The sequence below is a fragment of the Amyelois transitella genome, chromosome 10, assembly GCF_032362555.1.
Source record: "Amyelois transitella isolate CPQ chromosome 10, ilAmyTran1.1, whole genome shotgun sequence".
In the NCBI taxonomy this organism is placed as follows: Eukaryota; Metazoa; Arthropoda; class Insecta; order Lepidoptera; family Pyralidae; genus Amyelois; species Amyelois transitella.
Window position 1 is genome coordinate 1,275,558 of NC_083513.1, and position 14,770 is coordinate 1,290,327.

The window sequence follows — 14,770 nt, forward strand, 5'->3', positions numbered from 1 at the left end:
GCGACTAAGGGATAAGCTTATAAACTTGGGATTCTTTTTAGGCGATGGGCTAGCAACCTGTCACTATTTGAATCTCAATTCCATCATTAAGCCAAATAGCTGAACATGGCCATTCAGTCTATTCGAGACTGTTGGCTCTGTCTACCCCGCAAGGGATATAGACGTGACCATATGTACTATACAATACTCGTAGCAGAGGAAGTGAAATGATGTATCTAAATTAGCGTTCGCGTTAATTCCCGTTTGCATACATTAATATTTTTTACTTAATGAGTTATAATATACTACTATTTAGAACTAATTATGATATTTTTTAGTCTTAACAAAGAAGACTATAACAAAGAAATACAAAAAGGGAAAATTTATAAAATTGAGCAAATCTAAGTTCTAAAATAAGACGAATCGAACCCAACAAAACGAAAAACATTAAAATGTTCGAAGGAAGTGAAAGTAAAACATCAAATGGTAAGAAAATGAAAGAAGTCGCGCATGGATCAATTCACGTAACAATATAATTTAATAATAGCTCACCGTGACCGCACGGTGATACCACGTGGAACTGAGCAATACCTATGATGATGATGGTCCGTCGCTTGCAGAAACTGTTCAGTTCATTTCATTTTGCAGTCCTCTTGAAGCGAACACTATATGTACAAACGGCAAGCTACGAACACCGAGCAGTATACATGGGAGAGGGCGTCACAAATTTTAATTTTAAGTACCTTTCCTTAAAATCCAAATTACAAGCGTTGTTAACGCCCGAATAATGTGTATGCGATTAGTTTTTAGATATTTGACGATATAACTAATTCTGTTTACGACTTTTTTCAAAATTGATGTTAAATATTTGCACCCAAAGGTAATTACATACTTTTTAATACTCATCATAATAACTAAACGAACCAGCTCAATACAAAGCTATTTCTTGGAAAATAACCTAACCTCTATGAGATGACGAAATATTTAAAACCTTACGATTTAAAACATTCTCATGTTTACCAACAGTAGTGCTTTTCAATCAGATTACGTTAAATTTATTATTACACTTGGCGAAATTTTCATTCAGCTAACACTTCTTACGTCATCCAATTTATTTTTGCTCAGAACTCCAGCCAGATTATCAATCATGTCTGCGAAACATTTAGTTACATGCCATATGGTTCCACGCATTTTACAAGACAATGTAATGTCTATAAAGCCAATGTTAGAAATGATGTGGTAAAATTAACATCGAGCGACAACGACAAAATTATCGATTTCAATTCAACATTACATGAAAACGAGGGCTACAATACAACGACATGAAATATACATTAAAAGAAATTTATAGCCCTAAAATCAATCTGTCACGATTTGAATCGTAAAGGATAAAGATGTGATATATTTTTTGCGTGTGTGTTAAAACACTTTATACCACACAGTCAAATTAAATCATATCCAGATAAAACCTTAAATATATGGATCAATGCACCAAGCTGCAATGCGCCAATGGTTATATCGAGTCACTTGGCCGCATCCGAGACCTTCTATCTGCTCGTCTTTTTATGACATCGTCTAAATTTTAAAACATAATAAAAAAGCCATTTCACATTTCGCTTGATCTTTGAATTTTTCGTGTTTCCAAGTTTTTGCCATCCAGTTAACATGAAGTGACATATTATATCACATATGTAGCTTTTCAGAAAACATTAAATATGTATGTGCATGTAAATGTTTTTTTTATTCCTTATATTTTTTAACAACATTTGTTTTGCACTAACTGTTAATGTTCAATCAGGAAAGAAGACACATTAATTGATTATTCAATTGTTTAAAATAATTGACGTAACCAACTATTAATTCTTCAATCATCCGTATCGTTTTATAACCTAAGGCATGTATTTTCAATTTGTACGAAATATTATCTTGCTCTCATAGAAGATGAAGGCGAAATTATAGCCAGTGTTACGATAAAATTACTGGGTACTCCGAACACAAACAAATTCAATATGCTAATATCATAGTAGATGTATGAAACGCATTATGCAAGCAATTAAATCGAACAATATCTAATGATACTACCTACGCTAATAATAATTTTCAAAATTACCGATTGTTAAATCAGAACAAAACTTAATTAAAATAATTTCTGATGCATCTTCAAATAATCTTACGGCGAGCAACGAACCCTGTGACGTAACACTAGAAGAAATAATGATAGTAATGAATAAAATTACTACTAATTAGCTAGACGACACGAAAATAAAAGAACCAATGCACACACCCAAGCACGATAGAAAGTAAGAGCAAGTAATGTACAGACTACAGATTAATCGTAGCATGTTACGAGGTGAGAAACAAAAAATGATTACCGTTATGAGTGGAAGTGAAAAATTAAGATGATAGATGAAGGAGGAAACAATAATGACACCACATGCAACTTACCTAATAGCTCGTAACAAAAGAGTTACGAAATTCATAGACGAAGGAACTGAGCTTACAATAGACAATTATGTTACAGTGTGACAATACACGTGTGAATTGAGAACTTACAACCGATGATCAGTTCCGACCTGTTTTTTTGTTCATAATATTTGTTGGCTCAGATGGTTATCATAGCTTTATAAGCTTCCGAAATGATAAGTGCGGTATTTAGCGGCATTAAAGGAATGTTTAATGTGATTTACATAACAATGACGCTTTCTCACGGCACGTTAACGTAATGATAAACAGCGTACAACTGGTGCAGTGAATTGTCACACGTTCTGATTGATTTACGACAGAAAATACAAAATATCTGCATTGATGGCATAACCAATGATATGATATTGATTTTCTAAACGATAAATCATATAATCATAATAGTATCTTTTCGAGTCTATTTCAATTAGTAATTTGCAAGGCATTATACTATTGTGAGTAAAAGAAATAAAAGGAAATAAGAACGCTAAATTAGTTTTAAAATGAGTTAATCACAGTCATAATGGTGATTTGAAGATAAGACAGAAAGTGAGAGCAATAATGGCGGAGCTCGCTCCGAAATACTTTGATGAAAGGAAGAAGACTGTATTGCAAAAACCTAGTTTCTTAATTGAAAAATAATAATAATGAAAGTTAGTTTTTTGTCGATGATAAAACTTCTAAAACCAACCTTACAGTTGCCCACATACATTCATAAATAAATTACTAACAAAATGCACACGGTCAATTCAATTAACGATCAATCATGATCAGGGTGCAAATCAATATAATGAAAACGCCGTTAGTAAATTTTCAAATCAAGGTTACCAATATCGACGGATCATCTATCTAGACAGCATGTCGCGGACATCCCCCCATTAAAGGCATTAGTCATGAAAGACCTTCGAACCGTGACCGACGTGACTTTACAATTCTATAGAGGGGAACTACTTGGCAATTTCCGGCCGGAAGGGGTCAAGTGTTCCCGCCGGTGTTCCACGATGTGGCGTGAAGATAGACGAGTGATGGCCTGGATTTCAGGTAATCTTTCGACTAGATTTATCTGGTGTTGAGATCAAATGTTTGTATTACTAAATGTGCTAGACTGTTTCGTAGTACTAGTTCTACCTAGAAATAATAAATGTAAAGAGTAAGTAGCCCAAAATGAAAACTTAATTTGAAGCTGGCGAACATATTGTCAGCATTGTAGAACACGGGTCTTGAAGATTGAGACTTTAACCTCAATTTCTTTTCTCGTGCCATACTTGTTAACTAACATTCCTAGTTTCCCGTCCCACTAACAAACAATAGAGCAAAAAGTGTCACTGATTAGAATCGATAGATTACTAATGCATATAATTATTTTGATAACATTCCGAATAAGGAATTCGAAGGTTCTAGTATTGAATATGAATGAAGCGTAGGAGTCATTCAGTTGCAACAGGACGTCGTCGTTTAGCTTAAAAGACCAAAATACTTATGTGGGTGACTTAAACTAAGCAAGATGACATTTTGAAATGATATTTATGAAGTAACTAGCTGTGCTTGCGACTTCGTCCGCGTGGAATTGCTATTTCGGGTATCATTGAAGCCATCAAGGATGAATAATTTTCACTGTTTTTTTTTTCACATATTCCATTATTTCTTTGCTCCTTATAGTTGCTTATATATAATATTAGTATGGATGACGTATTAAATAAGGAAGATGGAAGACAAGATCTGATAAACGGTAAAGATAATGTCATGAATTGTAAAAATTACGAAAAAATATTCACGAAACGTCTTTTTCTTTGACAGAAGAAAATTGTTTTACAAATTTGTTGTAAAAATTTAATTCAATAAAGAACCTTGACGCATTCGACGGAATATCAATATCTCTCAATTGATGAAAGTAAATGATATAATCGAACCACAGATTAAAATACCATCTCACTTTGAAGCAATGAGAACAATTCGTTCCAACGATTTTTATTGAGCTCAGTGAAAGCAGATTATTATATCAGCATCGAGCAAAACTATTCACTAGGTATGAATGAAATTAAAAACTATACGAATGGCTATGATGTAACGGAATTCTTGAAATTGATTCTTTGTTTCACTTTTAACTGATTAGGCCTGGATTGAAATCAGAAAATTTGCAATCACATTGTGATTGAATATGTCACTAAAATCAAGAGTATATGTCATTTTGTAAATGACGAAAGTGTGTTACTGAATATTTGTCTCGAAATATCTTGCAGATAATAAATATCATATCGATAGATGAACAACATAGATCCGTTCTCAAAATAGATAATCTAAGCGTAAACGATTTTCTCAATGCAATAGATATCTGTCGGTAAAATCATAACATTAACCTATTTCAAAAACCGAAACGTACAGGAATTTAAAAGGAATGAGCAAAGTAGGTTTTTGGAATATCTGACAAGTAAGTCTACAGCGATTTTTTTTTCGGAATAACTCGCAAATTGTAAAAGCGTAGCCATTCAAAATTTATGACTCCAATAATTACCTTCATAAATGATTTAATTGGAAATGATACTGCACTTTGGATTTTTAATTGTAATGGCTATTCCAAAAGAGTTATATTGAAAAGCAGGGGTATTTCGGATTCCACTGTACCTCCAGGCACATTTTGATATTAAGGACACAAAATCAACACGAATACAATCCACTGAGATATTGATATGCTATCGTGCGAATCGGAACAGAAACGAAAATAAATCAATAACATTATCAGAGGAATCGAATCTTGCACATTCTGCAACCGGTCCGTCCCACACGGCTCGGCGGTGACTCATCCAGGTGAGTGATGCAACTGAGGTCGACACTCTGCCTAACAATATGCATTTATAATTAGATCTTCCTCCAGCTTTAAGGTAAATGCTATTTTTCACTTGTACTGTACAATGGTACCATCGGAATAATATAGGAGTGACACACACTTTTGAGCATACTAAAGTAAAATGGTACTTTTCTACAAAATGGTTAGTGGTTCACTTTGTACCATACTAAAGGTCCAATTCAAATCAAATATCAATTTCACAAAAAATTTTACCTTTGCAAAGTATTCAAACACAACATAACCTATAATCACGTCTATATCCCTTGCGGAGTAAACAGAGCCGACAGCATAGCTAGCCCATCGCCTAAAAGAGGAGCTCCATGTATATAAGCCTATCCCTTAGTCGCCTTTATCCATGGGAAAGAGATTAAGTGGCCCTATTGGTGCGGGGATCCACACGGACTATGCTCAATCTCGATATTAAAGCTTTAACGGATTGGAGCATAAATAGAACATCCGACTTAACATCGTCTTTCGCGCAAACCGAAAATACCATTCAAAGAACCGAACATAAACTTACATTAGTAACATTACATTAGTACCGACAAAAAAAAACTTGGAAAACGCAATGCAAAACATTCGCATAATAAAATTTCGCAGACCCAATGAATTGCAATCAAATGAGCATCGTTCAGTAACACAGCGTGAGTATTGTATTTTTTAAACAATAGGTGTCGCATTCTCCGACGGTAATGGGCGGAAACTTAAATATTTATTGAGGTATTGTTTCCTGAAGATTTTTGAAGAAATAAAACAACTGATGTAATAGACGTCAAATCAGAAATGTGAAAGAATCAAAGATGTGAAACATAAAATATTTGAGAAAAATAAAAACAAAATATATATTTTTAAATGGTAATAGGTAGTCTATCATAGCAGTATTATCAAGTTTCATATAACAATATTTATCTTTACTATCACTACTTCAAAACAGTCGATCATTTACAAACCTGTCTCAATATGTTTTGACTAAGTGGAGCAGATCGTGCCTCGTATCGCCTACATAACTAGTTTGCCGGCCATTCTAGACAATCAATCAAGTCTGCAAGAACTTGTATCCCTGCGTCAGTATGCAAAATAAAATTTGAAGCTATCGCAAAATTAAGAAATTTGGATATAAAGAAATTGGATGGCCATTCAGTCTTTTCAAGACTGTTGGCTCTGTCTACCCCGCAAAGGATATAGACGTGACCATATGTAGGTATGTAGAAATTGGATTGGCGGATGCAACCGGAAACACACGAAGATGAGATAGAAAGAGAGAAGGGTTTATTCACTCTAAATTGATTACAATTACAAGTATTAATCAAAAAACCAAAGTATAGGAGTATAAAGTAGTAAAAGAGTAAATACAGGAGTATTTCCGACCTCAGACGCTGTAGCGAAGCGGCTGAACAGGCAAAAGTATCAAAACATTTAGCAGACCAAAAATAAATGCCTAATGAAAACCTCGAAACTAAAATCACTAAACCTCAACTTTCTTATTACGTACAGTACGCTGCTGATGCGGTCAACTCTATACCACGCTCTAACACTGCCAATGAGTCACCCCACTAACTAATTATAAACACTGAGAATAGTATCCGCTCCACTGTCACAAGTAACAAAGGTGGCTAATTACAATATATTTATAAATCGTAGGTCAAGAACGTGATTCAATTTTACTTTTACACGTTTGACTATTTAGAAACAACACAACTTGGGATTAAATTGGTTGGTTTCTAGATATAACTGCCTTACTACTTAATTATTCAACAAATATAACAATAATAGCATGGGTATTTGGTTGGAAATTTACACCACAGACATTTGAATACAGGCTAGACTTCATTTGAATATGCACAATAAACGAAGCAATTATAGAAAGTCCAATTTAATCGCAGTTATCTTAATTGAATTAAAATCTACAATCATATAAATGACGCGTAAAGTTTAATGGAAAATGGTATAAAGTAATTGGGGTCCCAAGACACGCAACTACGGTATTATTATTTCTCTATGGGCTAACTCAACCGGCTGAATGTGGCCACTACGTTTAAAACTGTTAGCTCCGTCTACCCCGTAAAGGACTAAGACGCGATGTATGCATATAGAACTCGTGAATACATCGTTGAAGTGACAAGGCTGTATGTAGGAGTGGAGAAAATCCTATTATCGATGGCAAGGACGGTATGCGGCCACAGTATTAAAACCAATAATAGCATTCTGGGCTGAATGAATTGTAAAGTGAATGAAAATAAGGTCACCATTAACGAAGTAGAATCTTCAATGACTGATTTTATATAATCAGGATTCTATCCTAACATAAGTATCAGATAAATTTATATTAGTTCAAAAAGGAACTAAAATACACAATAAATTCAACATACATACACACATATATTATATCCTTTATTGTAACCATATTCAAGGAATAAATGATTATGATATATCACGTCAATTCCTTGCGGGGTAGACAAAACCAATAGTCTTGAAAAGAATGATAGGCCACATTTAGCTGTTTTTGCTTAATGATATAATTAAGATTCAGCAGATATTACAAACTTAATTGAACTAAAACAAAATTAAATTAAAAATTAACTACACACAGACTAACACTGAACCGAATTACTAGACGACCACGCTACACTTTGAGTTAATGCAAAAATTGATCGTAAACACAGCACTGAATCTTGCAAACGTGACAGTTTACCAAGTAGCAAGTCACCAGCCCGTGTTAGTAATAGACCGTTAGCCATCTGCGGTAGATTAACCTTAATGCACTACCCTGGCGTTTCTAACCTGACGAGTTCTTATGACAATTAGGCTAGGGCTCCGATGTCGGAGACTTGACTAAAGCGGAGCGATTTTGGTGTTTGAGAAGCTTTAAAAACAATTAAGTATGAGAAGCTCTAAAAAAAAGTATGATAAGAGGTCAAAGTACGTACAAAATATATCAGAACTAGCTGTTCCCGCGACTTCGTCTGCGTGGAATAGTTATTTTGGGCATCACTGAAGCCCTCAAGGATGAATAATTCCCCCTTTCTTTTTCACATTTTCCATTATTTCTTCGCTCCTTATAGTTGCAGCGTGATGTTATATAGCCTAAAGCCTTCCTCGATAGATGGTCTATTCAACACAAAAAAATTTTTCAATTCGAACCAGTAGTTCCTGAGATTAGCGCGTTCAAACAAACAAACATACAAACTTTTCAGCTTTATAATAGTACAGATATTACAAAGTGTATTCCAATACAAGTAACAATTACTAGTAATGATGATAGATAATCTTCAACATTTAAACCATTAAACGACTAAATGAAACTAGCAACTCGACTAAACATGAGGACCAAAATACAATAGAAAATGTTACAGAGATTCAGACTCACGCGCACACTATCCGCGTGCCTTAAAACCAAGCCTACACTGTTATTTTCTAACTGGAAGAGTTATAATCGCAATCTTGCAAAACATGTGTTTTGTCATGGTGCTGGAAAAGATTATTAGAAATATAACAGTACTAGAATTGTTAGTTGAAAATTTGTTATTTATATCACCAACAATAAAACAGAGGCAAGTTACAAACAAACATAATTTCAAACTTTCAGTTCAGCTGTATGTCACTTTTTTATGAAATGCGAGATTTAAATAGTGACAAACCCACGTTTATTAGCCTATCCCTCAGTCTCTCTTACTACATCCATAGGAAAGCGGAAGGAGAGGTTCCTACCAAGACTCACACTTAAATGCTTGTTGACCTGACCAGTCTTCAGTTTAAACCGAATAAAATCTGTACACCAATAAAAAAAAATAGGACCACTCCATCTCGTTCCCATGGATGTCGTAAAAGGCGACTAAGGGATAGGCTTATAAACATGGGATTCTTGTTTTAGGCGATGGGCTAGCAACCTGTCACTATTTGAATCTCCATTCCATCATAAAGCCAAACAGTTGAACGTGGCCTATCAGTCTTTTCAAGACTGTTGGCTCTGTCTACCCCGCAAGGGATATAGACGTGATTATATGTATCTAAGTTATAATGTTCGTTAACAATTCAATCGCTACCACCCAACGTACCTCCACCAACCACACCAGGATCATTACCACTAAACAGACTATAATTATAGAAACGAACAAACACACCATTCAACTGATTTAGAACTGCATTGCAATTAAGCGATTTCAGCCCTTATAACTTCATACATAAGAACGTTAGATGCAAGTGCCTGCATTGCAGCACTGTCGTAAACATCCTGTAGTTAAAGTTATATATCCGAGATATCTTCATTTAAGAGAGTGCCTTTTCTTGTCAGGATTTTAAAGAAACAGAGTTCCGGTAATATTTCCGTAAGTAAACAGCCGTGTGGTTCCGGCATCAATAGAAAAAAGAAAAAGATAACTCCATCTCTTTCCCATGGATTTCGTAAAAAGCGAGTAAGGGATAAGCTTATAAACTTGAGATTCTTCTTTTAGGCGACGGTCTAGCAACCTGTCACTTTATATGATTCAATTCTATCAGTAAGCCAAATAGCTGAACGTGGCCTATCAGTATCCCGCAAGGGATATAGACGTAATTATATATATGTATGAAAGTATGTAAACAATAGATGTTTAAAATGTTTGCTAAGTTATTGATTGTAGGTTTATTATTTCACTTATCGTATTTAGTACAGCGCGACTTTTCTTTAAAACCATATCTAACGTTAATCGTTACAGAAAAACACAAATCATTTAATATTTACAAGAAATAAAATTTCTTAAAAAAACATATGATTGCGCGTTCTGTCTACCAATAGTGCATCGTAGAAACTTTTATTTAAATTTCCTTTTTTAACTGAAAACGACCAATATTCAGTTTTTAAAAACAACTCTTATATCTCTAAGAATCTAAAATTAATTACGACCACCATTTTACAACGGTAGTGTTGGGATAAGTCTGTTAGTCATCAAACTATTCATTGTTTGTGCGTACAGGTCTACATTAAATACCTGTGCTATATTATTTAAAAAAACATAATAAAGCATAATAATAACGGTACCATTCGACCACCAGTGCAACCACCATAAAACAACAACCAGTGGTGCCTGAAATTGACAAAGTTACCCACTGCAAAGTTACTTCTCCATGATATTCTTGTGCCGAATCGTTCGTGCGAAACGATTTCTACACATTCCGCCAATAAATCGATTTCAATTCATCGAATTAGTTTTCCCAAAAATCACTTCACTACAAATCTGGCCATAGTCACTCAAAAAAAATAAATTCACGCGAATGTTCGATTTCGGTGAGAGCACATTCGAATTTCGAAACAAAGATGCTACGACGGCGAGTGCGCTCAGTTGCCGCGTGCGACGGTGACTGGTTCGATGCGCGTACGCAACTTGCGTGCAGTACAGGCGTGCAATGTGGTGGGATGTTACAAGTGCATCCTTCAATTAACAACGATACAGGTGTATTAGGATTTTTCATTTACGTATGCCATGCAGTAGAAAAGTTGGTTTGGCTATAATTTCATTCCAATTAGCAGAAACATAAGCTTAAGTACCTATATAAATAATGTACATGGATAAATAAAGGTATATTTTATGTCTTTCATTGACCTATTTCAATGAAAAGAAAGTAACGCGCATTACCTCATAGTTAAGGGATAAAGACATGTTTTTGTATTTAAATAATCCTATAATGCCAAACCAATTAGCAAGCGCAGAAATGTCAAAGCTGGGAGCTAATAACTTCCTAATTAAGTAACAATATTCAAGACACGATCAATATGATACGTTATCTAAAGAAATTGAGAGAAACTGCGTTGTTTACGTTGTACGTGAAACGTGGGTCATTACCACTGATAATGAAACGGGGCATGTAATCGAGACGTAAGAAAGCGCATAATAATCGAGTTGAATAAGCATTTATATGCACGCATCGATCAACGCTAATCGATATACTTGTAAATTGAGAGACTGAGATCGAGTGTAGACATTCCTATAAAGCAGAACCTATAGATATAATTGTTGTGTCATTTGTTAATTTAGATAAAAATTTTAATTTATTTCCTCCGATGGAAAATCCAGATAAAATTTAAAGTTAAGCGTTTAGGATAAATAACAATGCTTATATCCATAAGTAATATAAGTATCCACCATACTAAATTTCATAGGTATATCTTAATAGGAACACAAAAGACTTGACAATACATTAAATATTACTATCTTTTGATTAAGGCTTCGCTATATCATTTCTCTAGAAGAAATATTCTACATCGGGCATACATAAGAAGAGCGTTAATGTACTCAATTAAGATTACTCAATTTAATTTTCAAAAATACACAAAAGCATTTTTGAATATTCAATTGAATAAAAAGAAAAATTTCTAGTGAAGCGAAACAAAGAAAATTCAATTGAAGGAAAAACTGCACTGGATAAAATCAACTCTCTAATAAATGCAGAGCAAAATGTTCAGTTCCAATTCACGCGGGAGCCCGAGGACATCCCACACGGGAGCGGCAGAAGTTAAATTGAAAATGTTGAAAACTAAACTTCAGTTACAAAGTTTTCATTCTGAAATTTTATATTACTGTCAATACGAGATATAAGGTTAAATTGAATTACCTTTTTCGTAATTATTCTTTTAGTGCATAGTCAAATTACTCATTACTTTTTCATTACATACATACATATAGTCGCGTCCCTTACGGGGTAGACAGAGCCAATAGTCCCGAAAAGACTGAATGGCCACATTCAGCTGCTCGGCTTAATGATGTAATTGAGATCCAAATAGTGACAGGATGCTAGCCCATCGCCTAAAAAAAAGAATCACAAGGATGTAAGCCTATCCCTTAGTCGCCTTTTACGACATCCATGGGAAAGAAATGGAGTGGTCCTATTATTTTTTGTATTGGTGCCGGGAACCACACGGCCTACTTTACTCCTTTTTCATTTATTTACATAATTAGTTTAGATTGACACGTAGGCTTTTTTCTTTCTTGCTTCATTCTATAACTATTCACGTCATTCACAAGATTCAAAAGAACAGTATGCAACATTACTTTATTTTTAACTTTAACAATATCTTGTGGAACATTATTACCTTTGTGATATTTATGTTAATCATTTCGAAGACCATCAAGTCTTGGTACAGGAGACTGTGGTAGGGTACAGTCGATCGCACATCGAGGTGGACACAGTTCCGCTCTGAATGTTGGTAAACATAAGATTAAAGTGACGAACGCGACTCAAATTACCTTACATTTACTTGTTACAACATTTCGACAAGAAGGACACGTAGGTTTTAAAAGCTGCCTCCATAGACCACACAAACTTTGGTCCACAAAACACGATTGTGATGAAAGGTCTTTTAATAGTACCTGTTTTTACTACGCTTTTATATGCTTGGGTTGTATGTATGTATGTAACGGAATCTTTGAGCTTATTTAGTATGATGATAAGTTATCGGCGACTTGATGTCAGACATGCAGCCAACCGTAAAACTCTTATCTTTTCTTCCATAGTTAGTACTATCTTAGCAAAGTCCTAGAGAATTTTCCAAAATTCGCTCCTAACACAACAAAATCAAATTTAAAATGACATTTGGAAAAACACATAAGTATTAGCGGAGATGAGCAAATGATCATATTGGACACAAAACCCATGCGCCATTCAATGGAAGAATTGAATTGATAAGTTTAACGCTAAAATATGGTACTTAAAAAAGCTTTTTGGGTAAAGGTCATGAAAATACTCATGTTGTCATCGTATTTAAATTACTCGTAAATGTCAAGTTGACAAACGAAAGTAAACGAGTACGCCAAGCTACATACATACCCCAAAAGGATTATATGATGAGATATACCTATAAGTTTATAAAATTGCGTGTAGTTACTGGCCGCCTATTACTTTGCCTTAATTTTTTTAATTCACTTGCATGAATTTGTTATTCTATACGATACCTATATTGATTGCCACAATTTACCAGTAAAAGAGATTCATTATAATCTTACAAACACACTTCCAAGTAGGTGCGACATCATAGGAAGTGACATGACGAATCTATAAACGAGGGTTCCATTTACGACCTTTTAGATGCGGAAGCATAAAGCTCGTGGCAATAAAAAGAAGCACCATTAAATACTGTGGTGACATTTAATTAAATGGCCGCCACACCCGCGGGTGCGCTGAACTGGGTGCAATCGAGAACACTAATTCGATGTCAACATCAGGACTAAGTTTTAGTCCTAATAGTGAATGCTGAATTTAGTTGTTCTGTGATTGTAGTTGCTTTAGAAATTTATACTTATTGAATTATATTATAACTAGTAATAAAGTCAAGTAATAGAACTATGTGATTTATTCCATACTAGCTGTGCCCGTGACTTCGTACGCGTGGAATAGATATTTTGGGCATCATTGAAGCCCTCATGGAGGAATAATTTCCCCCGTTTTTTTTTCAAATTTTCCATTATTTCTTCGCTCCTAATAGTTGCAGCGTAATGATAAATAGCCTTCCTCGATAAATGGTCTATTAAACATAAAAATAATTTTTCAATTCGAACCAGTCGTTCCTGAGATTAGCGCGTTCAAACAAACAAACAAACTCTTCAGCTTTATAATATTAGTATAGATATTTCCATTTTGGACTGCGTCCCTTTGCAGGGAACAACGCCTTTATCTCTTCCTTTTATCCTTTCACAAATTTGGAGACCCGGACAAAACTTTCGATACTATCCGGCCATCTCCAAAACTTAAGAGGACTTTCAATTGTATTTTTATTTAATTCGAAAGTTAATAAGTTCGACATTGACAAAAGGCCACTGACCAATGCTGATGCTGATAGTGTCACCATAAATCTTGTGATAATGCAAGACCCAAGTCCAATTTCGTAACATTTAATGAATCTTACAATCATAAGTCACATATGGTTTGTAGTGCATTCAACCATGCACTGTTTCCTATGTAATAGTGAAGAGGGACATCGTTTATGCAGGTTCAGGTGAAACTAACAATGTTACGTGGTCCACCTACGTAATACCATAGAACCTTCGATTATAGCTCATTAGTTTCTTGCTCCCTGTCTTTGTTACTTTCTCTTTAATGAATTCTACAAAAAATTAAACTCAAAAAAGTAAATAATATGTGGCATGAAATAGATTTTTCTGGATACCTAAAAGATCTAACCACTGTCCCCCGCTATGTTTAAAGTCCGATCAATTGCTTTACTACAAAGTTCTGTTCAATAATTTGGCGAAGGTATTACGGTCAACTGCCTTCCTGACGCGTCATTATTTTGAAGCATCAATGTTTAGTGTTCTTGTGCTGTAGTCTCCTCTATCAAGACATTCGCAGGAAGATATGGACTGGGTCTTTTTCACTCTGCGACTACATAAAATTTTTTACATCTACTTAAACTTTTGTACCTATCTTATATATAATAAGGTTTATTATGCAGCACCGTGCACAGTGGCACGTTACTGAACTAGAACTCTAAAGCGGTTTGAGTTATCAATCAAATTT

General features: G+C 34.6%; 1 protein-coding gene across 4 annotated transcripts in view; it reads right to left on the bottom strand.

Moving 5' to 3' along the window:
- The window catches only part of LOC106136785 (adenomatous polyposis coli protein), a 54,582-nt gene that overhangs the window by 28,449 nt on the left and 11,363 nt on the right, over positions 1–14,770 (bottom strand). Inside the window, exon 1 of one of the 4 annotated variants that reach the window (XM_060946152.1) lies at positions 10,371–10,559. The exons of 2 other annotated variants lie outside the window; for them this stretch is intronic. The gene's annotated coding sequence lies outside the window, so the exon portion shown is untranslated. Of the gene's footprint in view, positions 1–10,301; positions 10,560–14,770 lie in introns of those variants that run through there. One more of the 4 variants, XM_060946151.1, reaches the window with a different exon arrangement.